The sequence below is a fragment of the Palaemon carinicauda genome, chromosome 35, assembly GCF_036898095.1.
Source record: "Palaemon carinicauda isolate YSFRI2023 chromosome 35, ASM3689809v2, whole genome shotgun sequence".
Taxonomy (NCBI): domain Eukaryota; kingdom Metazoa; phylum Arthropoda; class Malacostraca; order Decapoda; family Palaemonidae; genus Palaemon; species Palaemon carinicauda.
Genome location: NC_090759.1, coordinates 21823997 through 21846496, shown reverse-complemented (window position 1 = coordinate 21846496; position 22500 = coordinate 21823997). Strand labels below are relative to the sequence as shown.

At 34.2% G+C, this 22500-nt stretch overlaps 1 long non-coding RNA gene across 1 annotated transcript in view; it reads right to left on the bottom strand.

Annotated features, from left to right (window-relative positions):
- Positions 1-22500, bottom strand: part of LOC137627405 (uncharacterized) — a 907682-nt gene that overhangs the window by 527135 nt on the left and 358047 nt on the right. The window contains exon 2 of the long non-coding RNA XR_011041153.1: positions 5375-5437. This is a non-coding gene — a long non-coding RNA (uncharacterized lncRNA). The remainder of the gene's footprint in view (positions 1-5374; positions 5438-22500) is intronic.

The following is a 22500-nucleotide window of genomic DNA, read 5'->3' as shown; positions in this document are numbered from 1 at the left end:
TAACTGTTACACTGATCACTTGAATAAATGTTGAACAAAAGACATTACAGAAATCTTACTATCAGAGAGAGAGAGAGAGAGAGAGAGAGAGAGAGAGAGAGAGAGAGAGAGAGAGAGAGAGAGAGAGAGAGAGAATGTCAATACATTTAAAATAAACCTTTAATCAATAGACTTCCCTACACTTGCCGTACTATTTCTCTTCGCCAAAACAAAGGACATCTATGATGCAAGGGCAATGTCCCCCACAATTTTATATTCAAAACAAATTGCAAACAATAAATAAACCCATAAATATCTCTAATGCGCAACTACTTTCATAAATCATCCATGTTCGGTGAATGCAAGCCCAGCCCCCAACCCCTAAAAATATAGAAAAGGGGGGAGGGAGGGACCTGCGGGATATTAAAATGGCATATAAGGCCAAAAACAATCACTAGAGCCTCGTTGGTCCTAATGATGAACGACCTCGCCTGTGACTAATTTGAGCTTTTTTTTCCTACCAACTCCCTAACTAAAAAGAGGCGTATAATTTGCAGCCTACAATTTGCCCACCAATGACACGTCTCAAATATCTATAATTTCCAGTCGAAGGATTCCAATCTCTTCGGAAAACGACAAACCGGTCTTGGCAAACAACCCATTTGTTTGTCCTCGCTTCCTTTTGTTTCTCCTTCCTTTCTTTGCGTCTTTGTCTGCCATGCTAAAAGCATCAAAAGAATGTCATGGTTAGCAGATCAAAATGAAACTATTGAATATTGACGACTGGCAACTTTACTTCTTGTAATTGAAAACTCTTTGTAAAGCCATATCGTACGAAGACGTACAGATCGTGTGCTCTCAAAGAACCTCGCTACAATCCACAATTTTGCTCTCTTCACCTCAAGCGAGTAATGCTAATGAGAACTTTTTTTTTTTAATCAATAACTTCTGGTATTTGCTCAACCTGCTTTATATACAGCTAAGGTAATTAGCATAACACTAATAGAACAGTAACATTTCCGTTAAATTGACTAGTTGAAACAATTTCCTAAATGAAAGGTGAAAATTAATACAATGAAAGCTTAGCCGTCCTAAGTATGTATATTCAGAAACAATCTCTATAGGTTAGTCCATTACTCTGATTTGTTGCATCTGAATTTTCATTGAACATTATATTAGTTTTACTCATATTCATCTTCAGTCCTACATTCTGCTTTCTCTATTCAAATCTTCTATCACCTTTTGCAATACCTCCCATGCCATGATTCCCAAAACACAATACTGTCATCTGTAAATCTTAAGCTCTTAAGGTAATCCCCATAAATATAAATTTACAAATTTTCAGGATCTAAAATTTTAGAAACTTCTACACATGCTGTGATTAATTCAGGAGAGATGTGGTCTCTATCCGCTGCTCCTTTCTCAATTGGAATTTTCTCACTATTCTATGTAGTTTTAGGATTGCTGTACTTCCTGTATAGATATCTTCAAGTCTTCTAACATGAGATTCATCTATTCCTTGCCTTTGAAGGCCTTTCATCACAAAATTAAAAGCTTTCTCAAAGTCTAAAAAAGCCATACATAGTGGTTTGTCATACTCTTGATTTTTCATAGGTGGTTAATTACATGGATATGGCCTGCTCTCTTGGTTGATTAAAATCTAGCTGTATTTCTATTCAGCGTAATATGATCATTGTAAATACTTTATATATTACGGAAAGCAAACTTAATGGGCGGTAATTTTTCAGGTCTTTTGTGTCTCCCTTTCTCTGAATTAATATGATAATATTATTTTCCATGTTGTAGGTATAGAGCATTGTTGCAGACATTTTTTGTAAAGTTCAGCGAGTTTTACTTCTATGAAATCTCCTCCATCTATTATTAAATCCATTGTTAGGCCATCTACTCTTGCTCCTTTGACTTTTTTCTTGTCTTTTAATGCTTTCTTTACATCTCCTACTACTACTGTCTCAGGTGTTTGTTTTAGATAGTTCTGCTAATTCTTCCATCTCTTAGATTTTACCCTCATTTCTAATATTTTCTTTATTAGGCTTTTGTCAACTTTTATCATTATATATATATATATATATATATATATATATATATATATATATATATATATATATACACACACACATATATATATATATATATATATATATATATATATATATATATATATATATATGCACACACACATACATATACACACATACATACACATATACTTTCTGCCTCCAGACAAACGATTTTGATGAAATGAACATTATACAGTATATATGCAAAGAATAAAACAAATGCGTACCTTTCTCTACATAAAACGAGAAGAGAAACGCTGAAACTCGAATTACAAACAATACGGAAACGTCAAAAGCGAAAACATGCCATCACTGGACGAGCAAGGCTGGGACAAAACAATCTCTCAAGTCACTAATGACCCCCTAATAGGGACGTCGAGTCCCGTGCCTGGATCGGTTAAGGGTTTTCCTTTCGTTTATCTATTTTCTCTCTTTTATTTATTTTCCCTTTCCTTTTATTCGCCAAAGTGAGTTCCCGTATGATTAGCAGTGACAGAACACTGTGATTTTATGATGCGGGATTATTTTCTTCATCTATAAGTCGTAATTGTTAACTAATCTCATATTACATGACTTGCCTTTATCTTTTTTTAATAAAAAAAGATAGGAGACTCCTATGATTTTAGCAGCGAGATGAGGGTGATACAAGCCTGTATGTGATCAACGAGAGGAAGGACTTTTTATATAAGAAATCATCAAAGAGGAATAAATATGGAGTAACATTCAATAATTTTGTTAATGTATCATAAACATGAACGTAATTAATGATATTCATCAAAATATCAAACTTCATACCTCTAAATATCAATACCAATAACAAACGCAAACAAACAAAAAACTCTTTGCATTAACAAAAAGGTTGCAAAAATACAACAATCGATGCTCCCTGGGAACCAAACAATATTCCCTAAAGCAAAATAATTTTCTTCTCTCTCTCTCTCTCTCTCTCTCTCTCTCTCTCTCTCTCTCTCTCTCTCTCTCTCTCTCTCTCTCTCTCTCTCGAATGTAACACCAAAAGTAACAACCAGCATGAGAAGCCGAAATTCCGCTTAATATGTTTTAAAGAAATATTGAAAAGCAAATTGAATTAAAAACATAACCCGGGAAACTAAGCATAGTCTTTTGCCCGGGCCAAGATGTAATATCTCAGAGGGGTATACTTTCGTCCATTATTACCCCAATCGAGTTTGCGTTACGGTTCAAAAGTTGAACAAAGTATATCTTGCAGACGACATGATCTGGAACGAACCAGGGAAAAAGGCGATTGCAAAGAAGAGATTGTGGCAAGGGGGAGGATAACAAAGAGATATCCATATCCATAGGAATATGTACGAAAAATATACATATATATATATATATATATATATATATATATATATATATATATATATATATATATATATATATATATATATATACACACATGTATATATACACACATATATATATACATATACATGTATTTATATATATATACACACACACATATATATATATATATAAGACAGACGACTGGCTTAATCTAACCGAGGCCCTTTGCGTCAATAGGCGTAGGAGATGATGATGATGATTATATATATATATATATATATATATATATATATATATATATATATATATATATATATATATATATATACACATACACAAGTATACATACACACTAATATTAATCTCTCTCTCTCTCTCTCTCTCTCTCTCTCTCTCTCTCTCTCTCTCTCTGGTTAAGGACCTTCTCTTTGTAATTGCCATGGTTCATGAGTACAGGCAGACATTACGCTAAAGCCCGTAATCGTTCTAATGTGACCTCCCTCAAGGAATCCAATATTTGGTATCCTGCCAACGTCCTACCAAGTACGCCCCTCGAGGCATCCCTTCTTAGTGACTTCAGGCGTCCGAGAAGTTAAATAAAGCCCCTCGAAGTATGAGCTCCATTTATTATTTGTATTGTCTTGCAATGACCCGATAAAACTTGATATTTATCTCATAAATGAACAAACTTAATACAGTTAGAGTCATATTTGGGCTTCAATATTTCTTAAAAATTTTTAAAAGAATATATATACTGTACCTACATACTGTAGATAATTGAGAAATACACCTATAATAAAGTTTATTTTTAATCTACTCATGAATCTCTCATTGAAACTTAAAACATGATAATATAAACTTTTGAATTTTTAAAGAATATTACCCACTAAAATTTACGATACAGACAACAATAAAACAGGGTGAAAATCAATACCTTCTATTAGTTAAAATGCCCAACAATCATGTTTTGTTTTAAATGTATATAGTTTGATAAGTGTTACGTCTAGTAATAAAATCAAAACTTCTATAAAATAACGAATATTCATTATCAACATCATCATCCATTGCTAGTCCACTGCAGGACAAAGGCCTCAGTCATGTCCTTCCACATACGTGTGTTTATGAAGTCTATATTCAAGTTTATTCCAGCAAATTTTTAAGCTCGTCAATCCATCGTCTTCTCTGTCTTACCCTGCTTCGTTTACAATCTCTAGGGACCCATTTAATCTCTAAGGACCCATGAAGTACTTGAAAAAGATACAATTACCATGCAAACATATCTAAGGCTTCAAGGCTACTTTTAGGGACATTTAAATTCATAATCTAAAGTCACATTCTAACGATATTTCAGAGACCGTCGTTATGAAACAAAAACCATTATATCTATTTTCAAGACTCATTAGAATCCCGGCAAGAAAAATTCATAGGAAAAAACTACACAACTGATAGAAAGAAAATTATTGTACACAAAAATAAAAATTGTCAGGCAGAAAAAAAAAGCCGTGCAACAAAACTGAATTATCAGTTATTACTTCAGAAATAATTACAGACAACGCCTTCTAATTGCTTTTATTTTTCTTCATTTTAAACGAATTTTATTTTTATGGAAAATAATTTTCCACTGTTGATATAACTGAATATTATTTCCAACTAGCTTGTGGCTTGTAACAAGAGATTTTAAAAATATTTCTTCATATCTTACTTTTCAGTAAGATAATAGGAGCGACTTTAAATATAACAAAATATATCGAAGGCATTTAACATTATTAATTAAGTAGTTGTTGGTGAGTAGCCTTGTGTAGGCTACTTTGTCTCATTAAATGAAAAGAATGAAAAAAGATGGACTTATCATTTAAGAAAATGTTTAAAACATCTATTAAACCACCCTTTGGGTTTACAACTCTTGTGATAAATTGCATCGGCTAAGCAAGCTACCCTGCTACATAATTAGGGAAAATCTTGGATTAAATGAAATTTAATCATAGCTTGAACGATCAGTGACATACCTCTTGGATTAGATATAGCCTCTAGCCACCCAAACTTGAATTCCGCACTGGAGAATGAAGGGGCTGTTGGAGAGAAAAATAATTAAAGGTCATTATTAATGACCAGAGACAGGGGACAGGACAATGTCCTAAACATCAACAATATAAACAAATGAGGTCCAGTTAATGGCGTCAAATGACTCAACGTGTAGACCTACAGGCTTCGCCAAACACCCTACCTAAAAAATACAATGAGGTTATGGACCTTGCTGAGGAAGGTTCGAACCCCCGACTCCAGGAATGTGAGATAGGGAAATTTCCAAGACCATCGCCTAATGATATCGTCCCTACTTTCCATTATTATTATTATTATTATTATCATTATTATTATTATTATTATCATCATTATTAATTATTATTACTATCATTATTGATTATCATCATTATCATTATCATTATCATTATCATTACTATTATAATTAGCTAAGCTATATCCCTAGTTGAAAAACCAGGATTCTATAAGCCAACAGTGAAAATAGCCAGTGAGGAAAGGAAATAAGGAAACAGACAGAATAGTGTGTTTGAGTGTACCCTCAAGCAAGAGAATTCAAACCCAAGACAGTAGAAGACCGTGGTACAGAGGCTATGACACTACCAACTACTAGCAAACAGTGGTTTGGTTTTGGAGTGTCCTCCTGTAGAGCTGCTTACCATAGCTAAAGTCTTTCTTCCACCCTTTCCAAGTGGAAAGTAGCTATAGCACCAGTTAACCCCTTGAATGAAGATTTGTTTGGTGAGCTTAGTGTTGTCAGATGTGAGGAGAATGTTTAACGAATAGGCCAGATTATTCGGTAGGCAAAGGAAAAACGAGCCGTAAACAGAGAGGGATCCAACGTAGTAATAACTGACCCGTCAAAGGACCCATTAACTCTCTAAGAATAGTATATCAACAGGCAGCTGATGCATTAGCCAACCTACTACCTATTGTATAATCAGTCACTTATCAATTACTTCCAAACGTAGACCAAAAGAAAAGAAAAGGGTCCAGTAGACTCTAGGTCAATATATCTGACATTGCCTTCTTGGCCATCAATTATGATGTTCTCTCTATTTACGTTGATATGAGCAACATCCATTAGGTATATTTTTTGCAACAGTTGCACACAAACAGATCTTACAACCAAATGAGATGATAGTTTAATGTTTATCACCAACAGACAAATGTGGTAGCTGGTTTACCTGTGTAATTACAGTCAACAGAGTAGACCATACAATGTGCCACCTTAGGAAGTAGTGGAGAAGTTCCAATTTCTGTGATAGATTGACAATAGCAATGATTGTATCCTGCCCAACATAAAATCTTACTTGTTCCTCCTCCAGCATTCAGTCTGGATACTACAGATGCAATAGCCCATCCCAAGTGATTAAGGTGACAATTTACAGGGATGCTACCGATGTTAAGTTAAAGAGGTTCTGTTTGTTTGGGTGGGACTGGGCTTGCCAAACTGCAACATTTGTACATGGTAAGGCTCAACTGACAGACTGTCATTGTCACTAATGATTGGAGGTGGGGCCACAGGCTCACCTGGAACATCTGCTTTCTGGTATACTGCCACAATTGTTCCCTGTGTGGTGCCTTTACCATATACAGTGTCCTCAGCAACATCTATGTTTTCAGCTGCAAAAAAACCCCAAAAGATTCCTATTTCTAAAAATGGGATGCATAGAGTTCTTGAAACTATTTACTAATTTCTTCGACAGCATTGGCGCCGATTTAGATACTATTACTAGAAAATTACTAGGTCCTTTGACTGGCCAAATAGTACTAAACTGGATCCCTCTTGGGTAACGGCTCATTTTTCCTTTGCCTACACATACAACGAATAGTTTGGCCTATTCTTTACATATTCTACTCTCTCCTCATGCACTTGATAACACTAAGACAACCGAATAATTCTTCTTCACCTAAGGGGTTAACTACTACGTTGTATTATACAGGAGCTACTTTCCACTTGGTAAACAGAATCTTTACTTATGGTAGGCAGCTCTTCTAGGAGGACATTCCAAAACCAAACCATTGTTTTCTAGTATTAGGTAGTGCCATGGCCTCTGTACCATGGTCTTCCACTGTCTGGGATTACAGTACTCTCGCTTGAGGGAACACTCAGACACGGTTCTATGTTTCCTTATTTCCTTTTCTTACGGGGCTATTTTCCCTTTTGGAGCCTTTGGGCTTATAGCATCCTGTTTATTCAACTACTGTAGGGCTGCAGTTTAGCTAGTAATAATAACAGTAATACAAGGTTGGTAACAACCTCTTATAAGATGAAAGTTCATCAGTTCATTCAAAATATTTAAGGATTTAATTTCAACCCTTATCACTTTTAAGGTTTAATGCCTAAAAAAAAAGTATGGATAAATATTAGTGTTGAAAGAGAGTGATAAAAAGCGGGTTAAGGTCCAACCCCTATAGGATTCATTCATAAAAGTTAACTCTTGAAAGTAGGCAGGTTACATGCCTAGTATGTTGGGGAGGAGGTTATTACAAGAGCAAACGATAAATGGCTTTCACATTTTAAATGTTAATCTTACATACAACTGATGCAGAGAGCAATCATCATCGTAAAAATAGAATCCAAGCAAAGAAATGATGGTGAAAAGTGCATATCAGTTGATGTTAAAACAATGAAAATCATTTTCCGTACGCAATTTGACAATTAAAATGACTTTACACACGCAAAATAACAATTAAAACTATTATCTGTAAGTAAATTCAATACGTTATCACGTGAACATAAACGGAAATAAACTTCAAATGCCTCTGTAAACTATTATAACTTTCTGATGTCGCATATGTTTTTATCGTGACCAAAAGTAACCAGACACAAGATAATAATACTCCTTTACAATTGTAAAACAACATCAACTAATTTTCTTTGTAATAAAGACTTTTATTCAACTAGAGAAAATCAATTGTACACACACACATATCGGCACGTCTTATGTACAGCACGTACATAAGTATGCATACAATAATTTGTATAATTCGCTTCTACTAATAGAACAGAAATTTGACGACCCCAAAGCAATATTTTTAATCTACTTCTGCTGTTTTGTACAATTTTTATGGACGTCCTACTTCCAACTCAATTACGAGTTTTACAATCCCCTATTCCTCACTAAAGAAGCAAAGTTTATATCATATATAAATCCCCTCCTTGCCACACAAACCCGAGGGAAGTAACCAAACAAAGGCCTTTTCATGAGCACAATATCCGAAGCTGCTGAAGCTCTCAAGGGCCACAACGCCGCTTTTCAAGCAGGAGATTGTGGACCATTTCAACGCGCAAGCATACCCTCGTTTCGCCCTCATAAAATGCAGTCTTAATGCAAAGCGACTCGGCTTGCAATGCAGTCTCCAAAATGCTGTTCTCAAACACGCACGCGAACGCACACTAAACATTTCATATTTGTTGCTAAGGTAAACTCGAGGCACGTGATGTTACATTGTGTTTTCTGAAGGACAGAAGAACTGTGAGTACACGTTATGCACTTCATTGTACTGGCTTTATTTATTCTGCCTAACAATATCCTACCTGTTCAGGAATTAAGGGCCGGCGCTTGTGCATTGTTTTATTGCGTCGAACTTTACTATTTCAAAACATAAGAATTCTTTCTTGCCTTTATTGCCTCATTCTTGGGTGTCTCTTATTAAAATTATTCATTGTAATTCTTGACTTTGATTTTTACCTTGTTCCCAGCTTCTAACAAAATCCTTTGAAGTTTTGCACTTTTGATACAATTATGACAGTAAGAAAGTAATATATTACTCTCTTATTAAATAACTAGTTTCTATACTACAATATTGTTACATACACATAAAACTTACAAATCATGTAAATTAGTTTTTAATAACGATTACCGTACAAGACTCTACCGCGCATTGCATTATACATATACAGTATATACATATTGTATATGAATAATATACGTACACATATGTATATTGTATATTTACACATATAAACATGTGTGTCCGCGAGCATATTCAAAATTGAAATATTTTCCCTAACTGATAAATAATGTTTTACTTCCACACACCTCCTTTAACTGCTAAATCCTGGACGAGCTTCCTGTGCAGATAAATAACTCGTGTTTACCGGGGGCGTCATAGAATAAGAGAACAAGAGCTCCTATTGCAGATATCTTCCAAAACCACTAAGCGTTCCTATATACAAACATAAGACTTACCAAATGTATTCGAAAGTTTTCCTTCAAGTATTTTCTCTACAAAGTATTTGGTCTTATTAATTCATAACAACCTAATTCGTATTATGAAAACCCCGATATAAATAATGAACCTTTTCACAATTTCAATACGATTTAACTTGTTTACCTGTTTTACCAAAAAAAATTTAATTATCAGTGACTCATTCCCGACGAAGCTGACTCTTAGCGCAGACAAAAGAAAATAGACTTTTTTTGGCATTATAAGTCTTCATTTTAAAGATACAATGATAGATGATTATAAATATAGAATAAAGTTAAATATATATACTGTATGTATATATATATATATATATATATATATATATATATATATATATATATATATATATATATATATATATATATATATATATATATATATATATATGGTTATTTTGACACTTGAACACGTGTCCATAAAATATAGAAGTTCTTCAACCTATTTGTTGTTTATCAATTCAGATGCAACTTCTTACGTAACCATCCAGTTGTGGTTATTGTAACATTTTTCTTAAATGAATTATTATTTCAAATCGTCGATTTTAGATTCTTTGTGATTTAATCATTTCAACGAGATACCTTGACGGAATCCCGTTTAAAAGCACTTTTTTTTTAGCTTCCTTAACTTATCTGATAGTTTATACTTGGAGATATTCCTGATAATGGAAAAAGGAAGAAAAAACGAGAAAATGAAGAAAAGAATGGGCGTGTGCAGTTAGCCATGCAAGAGTAAAACATTTCTTAAATAAATAATTCAAAGTATAGTAAATATGATGACACACTTCTATTCTGACAGTCCTGTAAAAGATGAACAAAAATATACCTATAAACATTTTTCAACATTTACCATACAATACAAAAATCACATCATGAAAGCAATTATAAATATCCAATATTGGAAGGATATAATTGGAAACGTTCCCCTGAGTCGGAGAGGTAAACTGTATTAAGGGGAGTGAGTAAAGAGAGGAATTTGCCTATTAATCACAATTGAGGAATTGTTAACTTTTTAATCGAAAGTTACTAGTGTCTATTGATGAGTAAAAATGACGCATGCAAATTGCTTACGTAAAGTCTATATATAAAATCAACTAAAATGGACAATGGATTTAAGTATAGATTTGACTACGTACAAACTGGTTACACCTAATTACATATGTAACAATGAGTCTAATATCCAAAATAATGTTATTTCTTTCTAGTTTATTGATCTGGCCAGCATGATGATCTACATTTTATCCACTTGTTCTTATGACTCATCCGTTTTTATAATTTTTAATTCAAGGGCGCTATCAATATTTCTCCAACTTGAATTAAAAAACGAAATACACTGTAGAAAGAGGAATACTTCCGGGGATGTATAGATGTATGTGATAAATCAAGTATCATGTGCATGGTAAGTATATGCGAGTGTCTGAGTGTGTGCACGTGTAGGTAGAAAATATCTATATCAATACATAACATATACTGTATGCGACTAGCATCAGTTGACTTACAAATATGTGCCGAATTGAATTACCATTAAACCTACGAACTGAAGACACTACATAGCACGCATGAGAGAGAGAGAGAGAGAGAGAGAGAGAAGAGAGAGAGAGAGAGAGAGAGAGAGAGAGAGAGAGAGAGAGAGAGAGAGAGAGAGAGAGAGAGAGAGAGAGAGAATTTAATCTAAATATACAAAAAAAAAAAAAAACATTTGAACGGAAATTCACAAAGGTTTATCTCGTCCTAATATGAATCAAAACATCTACAAATAATGTTCACTTCAAACAAATAATTTCTCCATGATTTCAAATGATTAAACCAACAACAAAAATAATTTCAGGATGTCTTTGTCCTGACACACCCCTACGCCGTCTCTACCAGAATTCCCTTGAGAGTTCTTTGTCCAGCCAAACTACAAAGAAAAATCCATATCACCTTTTACCCCTTTTTAACTTTGTCAAACTTATTAAATATGCGAGGCATCTACCTAAATCTCGTATTCCGAGGGCAAACAGAATCATTTTTAGCCGCCTTCTACACAACTGTTGGCGCTTAACAGGGAGTAGACTAGGTTCCAGCATGGTTCCTTAGAGGGTCCAGGTTCCCAGCCCTCTTATTTAATCAGTGTCACTGCTTCCAGCCCCTTCACGTTCACCCTCTGAATAAACATAATGCTATCAACTTGGAAAATTAGTTTAATTTTCTAGACAACTGCCGTTTAGAATATTCTAACTCTAAGCTTTCGCTTTGTGATAAATTGAGTGCCAAACTCTGAATACCACTATTCAGGGGTCTCTTTACCATCTTGGCAATTTCTACTTCAAAAAGGAGAAAGATTTGTATTTAAAGAAAATCTTTAAACCAGCATAACCTTAATCTATTAAAATTTAAAAAGAATAAAAGAACGATCTTTAAAAACCACCTTCCTTTGGTACCTCCCTTCAAGTTTCCAACGTAATTATTTCAATCAATTTCTCCGATTTCAATCGTTTTCATTTTCTTAGGGGAGGGGGAAATGTCGGACAAAATTAATTTCCTCTTTGTCCACGATGACAATCGTATTGCAAGATAATGAACGGGTTAACACCAATGGCAATATTTCTTGTAAACCCGCGACAGATTGAACGCCAGATTAGTGACAGTAAATGGACTGACTGACAAAAACAAAGCGATGATTGTCTGTAACAGAAGGTGGTGGAGACACAGGTATGTATTACAGTAACCAATATTAAAAGGTTGTAGAGACACTATCTATTACAGTAACCTGAGTTTCTGAAGAAGTTTTGGTCAATTTTTTTTTTTTTTCCAATAATGCAGGTTAGACATTTTGTTTACCTGTTTAAAGGTTTAAAGGCCGCGCATGGCAGAGGCAAGGGACAGCGACATTGCCTTATTGAGCAGGACAATGCCCTAGAGACTGACCAAATATACATATGATCAGCACCCAAGACCCCTCTCCACCCTTGCTAGGACCAAGGAGGGCCAGGCAATGGCTACTGATGACTCATCAGACATACCTAAAGGTTCCCCTAAACCCCCCATCCTTAGGTCACAAGGATGGTGAAGTTGTAGCGACCAAAGAAACTAACGAGTCTGATCGGGATTCGAACCCACATCGGGCACGACAACCACGTTCCATAGTTGGGATAAATGAGATGGCAGGAAGGAAAGGGATGAGGAAAATGTTAGTATCGATGCTTCAATAATAATGGTAAAATTAATATTATCTATACGTACAGTATATATAAATATTCACTCAATACAAAGCAACGTATGGAATAAAGAGAAATACGAACGGTAAGAGATGGAAAATGCTTAATGGTTTTCCAAAATGAATTAGATGTTTAATATATGTTAAAATAAAACAAATTAGAAGAATTTTTTTAATGTTTATATAAAAAGAAAAGTAAAGAAGAGAGGAAGAGAAGGAGAACTGAGATGTGATTAAACGTAAGAACACACAAAGGTAAATTTTATAATTTATCTTATATATAATATATATATATATATATATATATATATATATATATATGTATATATATACATATACACATATATATATATATATATATATATATATATATATATATATATATATATATATATATATATATACACACATAAACACACACACACACACACACACACACACACATATATATATATATATATATATATATATATATATATATATATATATATATATATATATATATATGAGATAGAAAAACAACAAACAAACGAAAAATATAAAAAGTGAATAAATCACTTACAATGTCCGCATAATCTACAAAACTCTCTATGGTCACACTGTAAACACTTCACAGTGTATCAACCCATTAACATGTCCATATCACCCTTTCCCGTATGAAAGAAAACGGAGAAAAATGTACAAAGCAAACGCACCAAAACTCCCGCTTCGAAGAGAACGCAACCACCTCTTGAAGACAGTGGTGAAGAGCACTTCCCAACCACCCCCCGCCCCCGCCACCCCACCCAGGACAGATAAGCCAAGGAAGCTTTTTGATCTTTTGTTGAATACGCGGTGGGTGGTTTAACAAACATGTCGCGCAAGGGGGAGAACTGACCTGGCAAATTTCTGGGGAAATTAAAACGGTTTTTTTTTGCACATATTGGCTTTAAAGGAGGTTGCTGCTGTGGTTTAGCGGTGAACAAAATTAATACGAATTAATATATTCAATAAGGAAAATTGTTACAAGAAAAAATCTAAATGTATTTGAAATGGAAAAAGGAAATATAAGAGTAGGAAGCAACTTAAAAGCGACTATAATATACGCGATACAACACACATTTAATTAAAAAAAAAATAAAAACAGTAAATATTAACCTAACTTGAAAGAACCTCGTTCAAACCTATTTTTATTTGAAGAATAGAAGTACAAAGCAAAATAAGACGCAGAAAAGAAACAAAACCTTGAAAGTAAAAGAAAAAACATAACAAAAATACACCTGGAGATTCTCCATTCTCCCTCTTTCACTTTTTTCTTCTTCCTGAATCTCTTTCTTCTTTCTCCTCCTCCTCCTCCAACTCCTCTTCCTCCCGATACTCCAACTCCTCCTTCCCTGCCCTTATCTCTTGAGCTTCCTCTGGGGTTCCTTTTCTCCCCCAACAACGCAAGAAGAAGAATAAGAAGCAAAAGAAGAAGAGGGTATAAAAAAAAGTGACTTCTGAGAAATCAACTCGCTTAGAGAGAGAGAGAGAGAGAGAGAGAGAGAGAGAGAGAGAGAGAGAGAGAGAGAGAGAGAGAGAGAGTGAGTTTGTATGTCCTTGTTTGAGGTCGTTATTGTTAAAAGAGTTGATCTTTCACTTTATTTTTCTTTCCTTCCTTGCCTAAGCTTCCCCATTGTTGTTACAGACCCTTATGAAGACACAGGTAAACATTTCACATATAACAAAAGAAATAACAATTCCTAAAAAAGGCTGCTACTTTAACTCCTCCCTCCCCCCCCTCTCTCTCTCTCTCTCTCTCTCTCTCTCTCTCTCTCTCTCTCTCTCTCTCTCTCTCTCTCTCAACTTTTCATAATGATTAATGAAGATATTCAACAACTCTGAAACATCCAAGTGACCGTGAATTCTAGACTATATAAAAAACAAATGTGAATGTTGGAAAAACAAAAAACATTACTAAAGGTAAGAATATTTAGTTTTTCATGATGTACGCACGCGCCTGTTAGTCCAGTGTACATGCCGGAATTTTTCCCTTCTAACTCAGTTCTCCAAAAATGGGTAATATCCATTATTAATTGTCAATGTGCCCCGGAAAAATAAAAATGCTCCCTTCTCCCGACCTCAATAGAAAAAAAAAAAAAAAAAAAAACGAAAAAAACGAAAAAAAGGAAAGTAAAATATCTCGCTTAAGCAAAAAAAAAAAATAATAGTTGCAAATAATATGAAAAATAAATCATACTTATAAATTTATATTATTATTATTATTATTATTATTATTATTATTTGCTAAGCTAACACCATAGTTGGCAAAACAGGATGCTATAAGCCCACGGGTCCCAACAAGAAAAATAGCCCAATGAGGAAAGGAAACAAGGAGAAATAAATTATTTTAAGAGCAGTAACAACAATAAAAGAAATATCTTCTATATAAACTATAACAACTTAAAACAACAAGAGGAAGAGAAATAAGATAGAATAGTGTGCCGGAGTGTACCCTCAAACAAGAGAAGTCTACCCTCAAGACAGCGGAAGACCATGGTACAGAAGATATGGCACTACCCAAGACTCGAGAACATTGGTATGATTTTAGAGTGTCCTCTCCTAGAATAGCTGCTTACCATAATCAAAGAGTCTCTTCTACCCTTACCAAGAGGAAAGTAACCACTGAACAATTACAGTGCAGTAGTTAACCCCTTGGGTGAAGAAGAATTGTATGGTAATTACAGAGTTGTCAGGTGTATGAGGACACAGGAGAATATATAAAGAATAGACCGGACTCTTAGGTGTATGTATAGACAAAGGGAAAGTGAACCGTAACCAGAGAGAAGGATCCAATGTAGTACCGTCTGGCCACTCACAGGACCCCATAACTCTCTAGGGGTAGTATCTCACCGGGTAACTGGTGCCCTGGCCAACCAACTCCCTACAAAACAAAGGCCATTTAACATCTTGAGGTACTAGGGAAAATGAGTTCAGAGTTTATGCCATATGGAATACATATAGTCAAGATATTTGAATTAGCTGTAACTTGCTTCTACGATGAGGTGAAGTACAAAAAAAAAGTTTACATGCCTGGATGTTACAATAACGTGAATACATTTAACTATTATCGTTGCATTACATAGTTAGCATCTTAACAGCAAATAACAACAAACTACATACCTTTGATATCAAACAACAATTTCATAAGTAAAATATGGAATTATACATCCAAATTAAACTGGTTAAAGTAACATGACAAAAGCTCCATCGCCAATGCGGTATTCTTGGCCTAGAAAGAAGGCCACTCGATGAAAGAGTTCTGTGGCTTTTTATGTTTAACACAATAACAACTTTATCCCTGACGAGATGAGGACAAAATACAGAAAATTACAAAACAAGAATCACGATTCCTATCATTAAGGAGGTGTCTACAATGCAGCAACTCGTATCTTGTTTACAATCATGTTAGAAATATTAACATATTCCTTTGATGTTCATTTCACATCTGATATCACGTTATCAACGACTTGTTGATATTCACATTTATAAGCTTTAACTGCTGTCAAAAGCAAATTCGACTAGGTTCCTGGCTAGTACAGAGGTAACGTGTTCGCCTTGCATTCACATGGCAGCAAATCGATTCACGCACGGGACCGTGAATTTAAGCCGTATACTGGGGAGGATACTGCTGTGGTTCGACATCATAGCGGGGAGTTGGGACTGCCCTGCTGAGGTTCTGTATCTATTCTGATGATACTGAAACCGGACACCTTCACCTTTAGATAAAAGTATAACATATCAAATATACAGAGAAACATTTTCCCCAGAAAAGCTATACTATATTGCTTTTAACAAACTGAACAAATAGGTTGTATCTTTCATTATCAAAATAACCTAACTAGCAATCGATTTCAATTTAATTTTCTCTTCATCATTTACAATATAATTCCCACACCAATCGAGTAAAAGAAAGGGGGCTACAGGTATCTGGGGAAACGACATATATAATGGATGTTGTTGAATAAGAATATTTAAAGAAGCAATTATAAAATCATCAACACTAGATAAACATGAATTTATATAAATCTAGAAACGTATGGTAACTAAATGATTACATAAAAACATTTCATTAACTTAATAACAATTATTATTCATATATCGATTAATGGTCAGTTAATAAAAAATGTCCATTCTTTTGTCCATTTATTCTTTATGTCATATATCTATTTTCTGGACAATTTCCATAGTTATTTCATGACCTTCGACCTAAATCCACAATGAAAAAGTGCAATACGTGATCATTAGCAATGATGACAATAGCAACACAACAAAGCAAAAGCTCAAACAACAAACTTGTATCCGAAAGTGTAAACCGAGAACATTACCCAAAGCCGTGGGAAACGAGGTCTTGGATATTTTCCATTATTCTCCAACCTTAGGTCAGACGCGCACACAGCTTCAGATTTCGCGATGCCATGATAGGACCCACGAGATTTGGGATGCGCAGGAGGGGATGAGAGGACAGGGGGAATGGGGATACAGGAGGAGGAGCAGGAGGAATGAGTCTGAAATATATGGGGGAGATAAGAGCACACAACAGAGATAACAAAACAAGATGATTTGGAGGTGGGGGAGGGGGAACAATCAGAATAATAACGATAATAATAACTACCGTTTCTCTGGATTTACGCAAGATGATTTATGCTGACAACATTAATAGGATATATGTCCGGTAGAGAATTATGGAAAGGGGGGATTCTGTTTGGACGTTTCCGAAGGGCGTGTGGGAGTGTTTACTCTTAGAGAATATATATATGCATACATACATACATACATACATACATATATATATATATATATATATATATATATATATATATATATATATATATATATATATATACAGTATATACTGTATATAAATATACACACACTATATGTATGTATAAATATATACATACATTTAAATATATATACACAAACATTAGATATATATATATATATTATATATATATATATAATATATATATATATATATATATATATATATATATATATATATACAGTATATACTGTATATAAATATACACACACTATATGTATGTATAAATATATACATACATTTAAATATATATACACAAACATTATATATATATATATATATATATATATATATATATATATATATATATATATATATATATAAAATAACATTTATATGTAGAATATACACCTACCTCTAAAACTTACTAATCAACACCGATAATATTTCAACTAACGGGTTGATACTTTTCATTTTATTACATGGTATACCCTGAACCTTTCGCTACTCATGCAATTTTCGTAATAAAAACATCTGATGTGGAATTGAAGGATCCGTGTATCTTGGCGATACTGGAATGGACGGAGGCGGTATATTAAGTTTTGGTAATAACAAAAATGCCTCCAGTAACAAACATTAAATTGGGTAGATTTCAGTTCCTTTAAATTGTACCAACCAATGTTAACTTGTAAAATAGGCAATCACGTTCAAAAAGTCGACGACAGAGTCTCACCTAACTTACTTGGCGCCAGCGATCGATGTTACATCCCACAGAACAGAAATAATCTCATAAACTGGTCTATTAAAGCTCGGTATTCATTTACTTTCTGTTTTTCTTATAATTCTTTTCCTTACGCATGGACCTTTTGTTCTGTGAAATTTTATGCATAAACAAGTAACTCATTTGAATAATAAAAATTTCTCTCTTCTCTCATACGATGAGAAAGCTATTCTTCCAATATAAATATAGAGAAAAATGAGTCGCCTCCTCACCATGTATGACGTGATGCATTCTTTTCATCATTAATCTATCTATGAACCTGATTCTTATCTGTAAATCGGATTATTTTCTGTGATTAATGTTGCAACAGCTTTTGAAGTTTAGCGCCATGTATATATTTATCACATACTGTCCACTGACTGTATACATGGTCCGTGACATTTGATTATTCTTTCTATGTAAAAACAAACATAACGAAACAAAGAAGCGAGAACTGCGTAAAACAATTTAGAAAAAAAAGACTGATTATAATATTACTTTCGAAAAATATAAAAAGGAAGAGCATAAAATATATTAAAAGTAAAAAACCAATGTTGAAAGTAATGTGCGAGGAAGGTTGTAACTAAGAGGCGAGGTGAATACAACTGAACTTTATTCAACAGACATCGAGCTTCAATACCAGGAGTTGCGGGAAAGAACGGTCACTGAAAATTCAAACGAAATTAAGCATGAGCTACCAGGCTTACACAGGTTGGTTTATCAACAATGCAGGGAAGAGAGAGTAATGAGTTAGAAAAGCAAAACCGATCATGAAACATGCCTGTACAGTAACTACGATTCGTGGAGAATGACATTACATAAAAGCCAACTACTTAAATTTTACATAAATACCTGAAAAATTATTTCAAATTTGTCTTATAATTTTTTTCATAGGATTGCATTATATGAATTGTTTCGGAGTCGCTTCTTTCATTCACACCCATCCGTCAATAGCAAATTATTGTTTTAAAAAATTGTCAAAAATAATTTTCTAAAATTTTGTACAAACCCCAAATAATAACTCATACGTATATATATATAATATTATATATATATATATATATATATATATATATAATATATATATATATATATAGATATATATATATATATATAGTATATATATACTATATATATATATTCAAATAAGCCATATATATTTTTGATACATTAATGTCTGGATTCTCTTAACGACCTCGGGATCAGAGCCCCAGGCGAAATCACACAAAGACAAGAGCTTGGCTCCGGGCTGGGAGTCAAACCCTGGTCGGCAAGCTTGTACAGACAGTGACTAACCCACTTGGCCAAGTGGGTTAGTCACACAAAGACAAGAGCTTGTCTCCGGCCGGGAATCGAACCCTGGTCGGCATGCTTGTACAGACAGTGACTAACCCAATTGGCCAAGTGGGTTAGTCACTGTCTGTACAAGCTTGCCGACCAGGGTTCGATTCCCGGCCGGAGCCAAGCTCTTGTCTTTGTGTGATTTCGCCTGGGGCTCTGATCCCGAGGTCGTTAAGAGAATCCAGACATTATGTATCAAAAAATATATATGGCTTATTTGAATATGAAAAACACGTAAAAATGTGAAAATTTATCATATATATATATATATATATATATATATATATATATATATATATATATATATATATATACAAACATACATAATACATTCATTCACACACTGACCATTAACATTACTCAATGAAAGACACAAAATTATTCTATTCTTCCTATTTATTGGCATAAAAAAAAACAGAAAAAAGATAATACTAAAGAGTAACAATAGATTATCCAACATCAAATATTTCAAGAGAATCGAACTGTCGTCAGCACATAACGGCAGTCATCAAGAAAATCATATTACGGTATTGACAATCAATTATTACACTCCCCTCTCCCCTCATGTCCTTCCCCTCCACCATACCCACATCTCTCTATACATACATCTTCCATCTCTTCAGTCCCCCTAAACAGCACCTTATCTATGTCGGACCTGTTGTTATTATTATTCGATATGCTGCCATCCGTAATTGCTTTTCTCCCCTCCATCACAGGACCCCCTCCGCATCTCCTTCCCCCGTTATTATATTCTTCCTTCTCCTCTGTCATCTTTTCCTTTTCTCGTTCTTTCATCTATTTCGCATACTCTTTCATGAGTGCGATCGGGAAACCCCCATTTCAGTAAAACAAATCTTAGCATCAGCAATGTTTATTTCACCTTTGTAATTTCCATATATTCAACTAGTAGGTCATTCAGTCGTAATTACCACTCCGACTCTCCGAGTACGTACTACTATATCTAATATCAATCAGACCTGCTGATCTAACCGAGGCCCTTGACGCCAATAGGCGTAGGAGGAGATGATGATGATGATATAAGAAAGAACTATAATGAATACTCATAAAATGGTGTGGATGTAAAAAATTATACATGTTATTTACAGGTACCTTACTGGATTAGATAATTATAAATGGAGATTATCATTTAGTGCCATACCTCCTCTTTAACTAGTCTTATTCATCATCTATCCAAGTCTTTCAATAAACTTAGGTTCATACATGTGTACGCTGAAACAAAATCTCAGCATGAGTGCCTTTGAGAGTAAATTGAAACCAGGAAGGAGCAAAGAATGTTAATATGAAAAGCAGAAAAATGGAAATATATAGAAGTATCATTGATCATAAATAACGGAGGATGTCAAGATGAGATAAAAGCGCTTCAGAATACATGATACAAGAAAGATATCAAGGTATGTGGAAAAGATTGGTGTGAGATTTGAATTTCCTACAAGAACCAAGGAGATTACTGGCCTTACTCAAAATGTCTTATGTTAAAAGATAAAAATACACTAGGTTAGTGCTTTTCAAAATGAACTACTAAAGAACTATATGTATATTATGAATTATGGATATAACCATAAGTAGTAAAAAGGGTAGCTTAAAAGTAGGATGAATTGACAATACCTAGAGGTGATTCAGCCTTTGGGAAAAGATGAACGGTGATGGGGAATATTAAGATTTAAAATTCAGAATGATTGGACAGATGGATTGAAACAAATACTGGGAAAGATAGGAAATGAGAGAACAATCAAGAACAGGTAAATGGAACAATGCTTGTAGAGGGGTCTGAAGGTTGCTGACAAGCCTTCCATGGAAGTACAGGAAAAGGAAAAAGAGTTTGCTTTACTGAAAAAAAAATAACCTCATTCACAATTATCAAATATGTATAAACTTGTTGAGATACTACCGCTATTGAGTAATTGGTCCTTTGACTGGCCAGACAGTACTACATTGGATCCCCCCCCCCCCTCTCTCTCTCTCTCTCTCTCTCTCTCTCTCTCTCTCTCTCTCTCTCTTCTCTCTCTCTCTCTCTCTCTCTCTCTCTCTCTCTCTGGTTACGGCTCATCTTTCCACTGTTTTGGGGTAGAGTTTCTTGCTTGAGGGTACATTTGGGTACAATGTTCTATGTTTTTTCTCTTTCTTAGTAATTTTGAAGTTTTATAGTTCATATATCAAATATTTCTTTTAATGTTGTTATTGTTCTTAAAATTCTCTTCTAGTTTTCTTCCTCACTGAGCTATTTTCCCTGTTGAAGCCATTGGGATTATAGCATTTTGCTTTTCCAACTAGGGTTGAAGCTTGGGAAGTAATAATAATAATAATAATAATAATAGAAATGTACACACACGCACCCACCTCTCACCAGGGTATGACTACTCCCTCAACCCCTACCCGAGATACGGGGAGAGCTAGACGTGACCGGAAAAAAAAGAATATAGACACACTTTTTCTTCATTACATACAGGAGAAGGGTCAGGAAACAGTTGAGTAATAACAAGTTCGTTTTATTAACGGTTGTTTGATCAATGAATAAAGCAACGTTGGATCTAGTTAGTAATTGGATACGTGACCACTAGGATAAGCAACTTGCCATTGAAACATAAGTCCTTAGAACATTCATGGGGGTGGCGCTGGTGTCTCTATTCCACCCAATAAATACTTACCGAACGGAACGGCATCATACGTCTGGGTAACATTTCTAAATGGAAAAGGGGAATGGTGTGTGTGTGTGTGTGTGTGTGTATATATATATATATATATATATATATATATATATATATATATATATATATATA